At 41.1% G+C, this 8,598-nt stretch overlaps 1 non-coding gene across 1 annotated transcript; it reads right to left on the bottom strand.

Moving 5' to 3' along the window:
* Positions 1 to 282: 282 nt before the first annotated feature.
* LOC148576649 (small nucleolar RNA R71) lies at positions 283 to 390 on the bottom strand. The gene has a single exon (XR_015902794.1). It is a non-coding gene; the product is annotated as a small nucleolar RNA R71 (small nucleolar RNA).
* Between the last annotated feature and the right edge of the window lie 8,208 nt (positions 391 to 8,598).

The raw sequence follows: 8,598 nt of genomic DNA, 5'->3' as shown, positions 1-8,598 counted from the left end.
TGAGCTAAAACCTCAATTAGTTTCTCTAATGCAACAGAATTGCAAGTTTTATGGACTTCCATCCGAAGATCCCTTTCAGTTCTTAACTGAATTCTTGCAGATCTGTGATACTGTTAAGACCAATGGGGTTGATCCCGAGGTCTACAGGCTTATGCTTTTCCCATTTGCTGTAAGAGACAGAGCTAGAATATGGTTGGACTCTCAACCTAAAGACAGTCTGAACTCTTGGGATAAGCTGGTCACAGTTTTCTTAGCCAAGTTTTTCCTCCTCAAAAGCTTAGCAAGCTTAGAGTGGATGTTCAAACCTTCAGACAAAAGGAAGGTGAATCCCTCTATGAAGCTTGGGAGAGATACAAGGAACTGACCAAAAAGTGTCCCTCTGACATGCTTTCAGAATGGACCATCCTGGATATATTCTATGATAGTTTGTCTGAATTATCAAAGATGTCATTGGACTATTCTGCAGGTGAATCCATTCACCTAAAGAAAACGCCTGCAGAAGCTCAAGAACTCATTGACATGGTTGCAAATAACCAGTTCATGTACACTTCTAAAAGGAATCCTGTGAGTAATGGGACGCCTCAAAAGAAGGGAGTTCTTGAAATTGATACTCTGAATGCCATATTGGCTCAGAATAAAATATTGACTCAGCAATTCAATATGATCTCTTAGAGTCTGAATGGATTGAAGGAATCATCCAACAGTACTAAAGAGGCATCTTCTGAAGAAGAAGCTTATGATCCTGAGAACCCTGCAATAGCAGAGGTGAATTACATGGGTGAACCCTATGGAAACACCTATAATCCCTCATGGAGAAATCATCCAAATTTCTCATGGAAGGATCAAAAAAAGCCTCAACAAGGCTTTAATAATGGTGGAAGAAACAGGTTTAGCAATAGCAAACCTTTTCCATCATCCACTCAGCAACAGACAGAGAATTCTGAGCAGAATCCATCTAGCTTAGCAAATATAGTCTCTGATCTATCTAAGGCCACTATAAGTTTCATGAATGAAACAAGGTCCTCCATTAGAAATTTGGAGATACAAGTGGGCCAGCTGAGTAAAAGAGTCACTGAAACTCCTCTAAGTACTCTCCCAAGCAATACAGAAGAAAATCCAAAAAGAGAGTGCAAGGCCATTGACTTGACCATCATGGTCGAACCTACAAGGGAGGAGGAGGATGTGAATCTTAGTGAGGAAGACCTCCTGGGACATTCAGTGACCAATAAGGAGTTTCCCATTGAGGAACCAAAGGAACCTGAGGCTCATCTAGAGACCATAGAGATTCCATTGAACCTCCTTCTGCCCTTCATGAGCTCTGATGAGTATTCTTCCTCTGAAGAGGATGAAGACATTATTGAAGAGCAAGTTGCTAATTACCTTGGTGCAATCATGAAGCTGAATGCCAAATTATTTTGTAATGAGACTTGGGAAGATGAACCTCCCTTGCTCACTAATGAACTAAATGCATTGGATAGGCAGAAAGTACCTCAAAAGAAACAAGATCTAGGCAAATTCTTAATACCCTGTACCATAGGCACCATGACCTTTGAGAAGGCTCTGTGTGACCTGGGGTCAGGAATAAACTTAATGCCACTCTCTGTAATGGAGAAACTAGGGATCTTTGAGGTGCAAGCTGCTAGAATCTCATTAGAGATGGCAGACAACTCAAGAAAACAGGCTTATGGACAAGTAGAGGACGTGTTAGTAAAGGTTGAAGGCCTTTACATCCCTGCTGATTTCATAATCCTAGACACTGGGAAGGAAGAGGATGAATCCATCATCCTTGGAAGACCCTTCCTAGCCACAGCAAGAGCTGTGATTGATGTGGACAGAGGAGAGTTGATCCTTCAACTGGATGAGGACAACCTTGTGTTTAAAACTCAAGGATCTCCTTCTGTAACCATGGAGAGGAAGCATGAAAAGCTTCTCTCACTGCAGAGTCAACCAAAGCCCCCACAGTCAAACTCTAAGTTTGGTGTTGGAAGGCCACAACCAAACACTAAGTTTGATGTTGAACCCCCACATTCAAACTCTAAGTTTGGTGTTGGGAGGTTCCAACCTTGCTCTAATTATTTGTGAGGCTCCATGAGAGCTCAATGTCAAGCTATTGACATTAAAGAAGCACTTGTTGGGAGGCAACCCAATGTTATTTAATCATATCTATTTTATTTTCTTTTTGGTTATTTCGTGTTTTATTAGGTTGATGATCATGTGAAGTCACAAAAACTATTGAAAAATCAAAAACAGAATGAAAAAATAGCATTGAAAATAGCACACCCTGGAGGAGAGCAGTCTAGCGTTTAAACGCCAGAAACAAGCATCTGTCTGGCGTTTAACACCAGAAACAGGCACCAAGCTGGCATTTAACGCCAGAAACAAGCATCTGCCTGGCGTTAAACGCCAGAAACAAGCTACATTTGGGTGTTTAACGCCAGAAACAGGCAACAGTCTGGCGATAAACGCCAGGATTGCACAGTAAGGACGTTTTACACACCTAATTGGAGCAGGGATATTAAGTCCTTGACCCCACTTAATCTGTAGACCCCACAGGATCCCCACATTTTCTTCTCTCCTCTTCATACCTTTTCATAACTCTCTTCCCCAAATACCCTTTACCAATCACCTCAATCACTCTTTCCCATCGCCTCTTCACCACTCACATCCATCATCTCTTCCCTATAAACCCCACCTACCTTCAAAATTCAAACTAATTTCCCTCCCAAACCCAACCCTAATGGCCGAACCCTACACCCCCCTCACTCCTATATAAACCCCTCACTCCTTCTTCATTTTCACACAACACAACCCTCTCTTCTTCTCCTTGGCCGAATACATCTTCTTCCCCCATCTCCTCTATTTTCTTCTTTTTTTACTACTTTCTTTCTTCTTTTGCTTGGGGACGAGCAAATATTTTAAGTTTAGTGTGGTAAAAGCATAGCTTTTTGTTTTTCTATAACCATTTATGGCACCTATGGCCAGAGAAACCTCTAGAAAGAGGAAAGGGAAGGCAATTGCTTCCACCTCTGAGTCATGGAAGATGGAGAGATTCATCTCAAAGGTCCATCAAGACCACTTCTATGAAGTTGTGGCCAAGAAGAAAGTGATCCCTGAGGTTCCTTTCAAGCTCAAAAAGAATGAGTATCCGGAGATCCGACTTGAGATCCAAAGAAGAGGTTGGGAAGTTCTCACCAACCCCATTCAACAAGTCAGGATCCTAATGGTTCAAGAGTTCTATGCAAACGCATGGATCACTAGGAACCATGATCAAAGTGTGAACCCGAATCCAAAGCATTGGCTTACCATGGTTCGGGGAAAATACTTAGATTTCAGTCCGGAAAATGTAAGGCTGGCGTTCAACTTGCCAATGACGGAAGAGAATGCACGCCCCTACACAAGAAGGGTCAACTTTGATCAAAGGTTGAACCAAGTCCTCATAGACATATGTGAGGAAGGAGCTCAATGGAAAATTGACTCAAGAGGCAAGCCGGTTCAACTAAGAAGGCATGATCTCAAACCAGTGGCTAGGGGATGGTTAGAGTTCATTCAACGCTCAATCATTCCTACTAGTAACCGGTCTGAAGTTACTATAGACCGGGCCATCATGATCTATAGTATCATGATTGGAGAGGAGGTGGAAGTTCATGAGATTATACCTCAAGAACTTTACAAGGTGGCTGACAAGTCCTCCACTTGGGCAAGGTTAGCCTTTCCTCACCTCATATACCACCTCTGCAATTCGGCTGGAATTGACATAGAGGGAAACATCCTCATTGAAGAGGACAAGCCCATCACTAAGAAAAGGATGGAGCAAATAAGAGATCATGGACCTCAACAAGAGCATGAGGAAATCCCCCACCATGAAATCCCTGAGATGCCTCAAGGGATGCACCTTCCTCCACAAAACTATTGGGAGCAAATCAATACCTCCCTAGGAGAATTAAGTTCCAACATAGGACAACTAAGGGTGGAGCACCAAGAGCACTCCATCATCCTCCATGAGATTAGAGAAGATCAAAGAGCTATGAGGGAGGAGCAACAAAGACAAGGAAGAGACATAGAGGAGCTCAAAAGCACCATTGGTTCTTCAAGAAGAGGAAGATGCCACCCTCACTAAGGTGGACTCATTCCTTAACCTCCTTGTCTATTTATTTTACTGTTTTTCGATTTTTGAGCTTTATGTTTTATTTATGTTTGTGTCTTTACTATATGATCACTAGTGTCTAAGTGTCTATGCCTTAAAGTTATGAATATGAATCCATCACCTCTCTTAAATGAAAAAATGTTCTAAAAACAAAAGAACAAGAAGTACATGGTTTCAAATTCATCCTTGAAACTAGTTTAATTATTTTGATGTGGTGACAATACTTTTTGTTTTCTGAATGAATGGTTGAACAGTGCATATGTCTTTTGAAGTTGTTGTTTATGAATGTTAAATATGTTGGCTCTTGAAAGAATGATGAAAAATGAGACATGTTATTTGATAATCTGAAAAATCATAAAAATGATTCTTGAAGCAAGAAAAAGCAGTGAATACAAACGCTTGCAGAAAAAAAAAAGAAAGAAAATAGCAAAAAAAAAAAAAGAGAGAAAGAAAAAGAAAAAGCAAGCAAAAAATGCCAAAAGCTCTTTAAACCAAAAGGCAAGAGCAAAAAGCCAATAGCCCTTAAAACCAAAAGGCAAGGGTAATAAAAAGGATCCAAGGCTTTGAGCATCAGTGGATAGGAGGGCCTAAAGGAATAAAATCCTGACTTAAGCGGCTAAACCAAGCTGTCCCTAACCATGTGCTTGTGGCGTGAAGGTGTCAAGTGAAAACTTGAGACTGAGCGGTTAAAGTCAAGGTCCAAAGCAAAAAAAAAAAAAAGAGTGTGCTTAAGAACCCTGGACACCTCTAATTGGGGACTTTAGCAAAGCTGAGTCACAATCTGAAAAGGTTCACCCAGTTATATGTCTGTGGCATTTATGTATCCGGTGATAATACTGGAAAACAAAGTGCTTAGGGCCACGGCCAAGACTCATAAAGTAGCTGTGTTCAAGAATCAATATACTGAACTAGGAGAATCAATAACTCTATCTAAATTCTAAGTTCCTATAGATGCCAATCATTCTGAACTTCAATGGATAAAGTGAGATGCCAAAACTATTCAAGAGGCAAAAAGCTACCAATCCCGCTCATCTGATTGGAGCTAAGTTTCATTGATATTTTGGAATTTATAGTATATTCTCTTCTTTTTATCCTATTTGATTTTCAGTTTCTTGGGGACAAGCAACAATTTAAGTTTGGTGTTGTGATGAGCGGATAATTTATACGCTTTTTGGCATTGTTTTTACATAGTTTTCAGTATAATTTAGTTAGTGTTTAGTATATTTTTATTAGTTTTTAAATAAAAATCACATTTCTGGACTTTTCTATGAGTTTGTGTGTTTTTCTGTGATTTCAGGTATTTTCTGGCTGCAACTGAGGGACTTGAGCAAAAATCAGATTCAGAGGTTGAAGAAGGACTGCAGATGCTGTTGGATTCTGACCTTTCTACACTCCAAATGGATTTTCTGGAGATACAGAACTCCAAATGGTGCACTCTCAATTGCGTTGGAAAGTAGACATCCAGGACTTTCCAGAAATATATAATAGTCCATACTTTGCCCGAGTTTAGATGACGCAAACTGGTGTTCAACGCCAGTTCCATGTTGCATTCTGGAGTTAAACGCCAGAAACAGGTTGCAAAGTGGAGTTAAACGCCAGAAACAGGTTACAAACTGGTGTTCAACTCCAAGAGAAGCCTCTACACGTGTAAAGCTCAATGCTCAGCCCAAGCACACACCAAGTGGGCCCCAGAAGTGGATTTCTGCATCAATTACTCATTTCTGTAAACCCTAGTAACTAGTTTAGCATAAATAGGACATTTTACTATTGTATTTACATCTTCGGATCATTTTAGGGCTTGGTTACTCCAGTTCCCCTCTGGGGCCGAGACCAATAAACTCCATTATCACTTATGTTTTTTCAACGGTAGAGTTTCTACACACCATAGATTAAGGTGTGGAGCTCTGCTGTTCCTCATGAATTAATACAAAGTACTATCGTTTTTCTATTCAATTCAAGCTTATTCTGATTCTAAGATATTCATTCGCACTTCAATATGAATATGATGATCGTGACAGTCATCATCATTCCCAACCTATGAACGCGTGTCTAACAACCACTTCCGTTCTACCTTAGATTGAATGAGTATCTCTGGGATTCCTTAATCAGAATCTTTGTGGTATAAGTTAGAATCCATGGACGGCCATTCTTGAGATCCGGAAAGTCTAAACCTTATCTGTGGTATTTCGAGTAGGATCTGGGAAGGGATGGATGCGACGAGCTTCAAACTCGCGAGTGCTGGGCGTAGTGACAGACGCAAAAGGATCAATGGATCCTATTCCAGTATGATCGAGAACCGACAGATGATTAGCCATGCAGTGACAGGGCATTGGACCATTTTCACTGAGAGGACAGGATGTAGCCATTGACAACGGTGATGCCTAACATACAGCTTGCCATAGAAAGGAGTATGAATGATTGGATGAAGACAATAGGAAAGCAGAGGTTCAGGAGGAATGAACGCATCTCTATACGCTTATCTGAAATTCTCACCAATGAATTACATAAGTATCACTATCTTTATTTTATATTTTATTTATCTTTTAATTATTAAATCTCCATAATCAATTGAATCCGCCTGACTGAGATTTACAAGGTGACCATAGCATGCTTCAAGCCGACAATCTCCGTGGGATCGACCCTTACTCATGTAAGGTTTATTACTTGGACGATCCAGTGCACTTGCTGGTTAGTTGCGCGATGTTGTGACAAAGAACTAAGATTATGAACGTGCGTATTGAGTTTTTGGCGCCGTTACCAAGGAATGGAACCATCACGATTTCTGCGCACCAGTCTTCATGGATGACTTCTCAGTATATGGAGACTCATTCAGCTCCTGCCTTGATCACCTAACACTGGTTTGAAAAGATGCCAAGAGACTAACCTGGTTTTAAACTGAGAAAAATGTCACTTTATGGTGACTGAAGGGATTGTCCTTGGGCACAAGATTTCGAATAAGGGAATAGAGGTGGATCAATCTAAGGTAGAGATAATTAAAAAATTACCACCACCTGCCAATGTTAAGGCAATCAGAAGCTTTCTGGGGCATGCAGGATTCTATAGGAGGTTTATAAAGGATTTTTCAAAAATTTCAAAACCTCTAAGCAACCTGCTAGCTGCTGACACGCCATTTGTGTTTGACACAGAGTGTCTGCAGGCGTTTGAAACTCTGAAAGCTAAGCTGGTCACAGTACCAGTCATTTCTGCACCAGACTGGACATTACCATTCGAACTAATGTGTGATGCCAGTGACCATGCCATTGGTGCAGTATTGGGGCAGAGGCATGACAAGCTTCTGCATGTCATTTATTATGCTAGCCGTATTTTGAATGATGCCCAGAAAAATTACACAACCATAGAGAAAGAATGACTTGCAGTGATTTATGCCATTGACAAGTTTAGATCATACTTGGTAGGATCAAAAGTGATTGTGTACACTGACCATGCTGCTCTTAAATATCTACTTACAAAGCAGGATTCAAAACCCAGGCTCATAAGATGGGTATTGCTTCTGCAAGAGTTTGATATAGAAATAAGAGACAGAAAAGGGACAGAAAACCAAGTGGCTGATCATCTGTCCCGGATAGAGCCAGTAGAAGAGGCATCCTTTCCCTCTATTGAGATCTCTGAAACCTTTCCGGATGAGCATTTGTTCGCCATTCAGGAAACACCATGGTTTGTAGACATTGCAAACTATAAAGCTGCAAGGTTCATACCCAAGGAGTACAGCAGGCAACAAAAGAAAAAATTAATTACTGATGCAAAGTACTACTTGTGGGATGAACCCTATCTCTTTAAGAGATGTGCAGACGGAATAATCCAAAGGTGTGTGCCTAGAGAAGAAGCACAGAAGATCTTATGGCATTGCCATGGGTCACAATATGGAGGCCACTTCGGAGGTGAGCGAACAGCCACCAAGGTCCTCCAATGTGGCTTCTACTGGCCTACCCTTTATAGAGATTTTCGAGAGTTTGTACGTAACTGTGACAGTTGCTAGAGAGCTGGTAATCTGCCTCATGGTTATGCCATACCTCAACAAGGAATCTTGGAGATAGAGTTGTTTGATGTATGGGGTATTGAATTCATGGGGCCTTTCCCACCATCATACTCAAACACTTATATTCTGGTTGCAGTGGACTATGTATCCAAATGGGTAGAGGCCATTGCCACACCCACTAATGATACTAAGACAGTGCTGAAGTTCCTCCAGAAATATATCTTCAACAGGTTTGGTGTCCCTAGAGTACTAATCAGTGATGGGGGCACCCACTTCTGCAACAAACAGCTTTACTCTGCCATGGTCCGGTATGGAATTAGCCACAAGGTGGCAACTCCATATCATCCACAGACAAATGGGCAAGCTGAAGTCTCTAACAGAGAACTAAAAAGAATCCTGGAATGGACTATAAGTACCCGTAGAAAGGATTGGGCAAGAAGCTTGGATGATGCTCTGT

The sequence above is a fragment of the Arachis ipaensis genome, chromosome B1 (genome assembly GCF_059453495.1).
Source record: "Arachis ipaensis isolate K30076 ecotype BB chromosome B1, ASM5945349v1, whole genome shotgun sequence".
Taxonomy (NCBI): Eukaryota; Viridiplantae; Streptophyta; class Magnoliopsida; order Fabales; family Fabaceae; genus Arachis; species Arachis ipaensis.
Note: the sequence above shows the minus strand (reverse complement) of the source record. Positions and strands in the feature narration are given on the sequence as shown.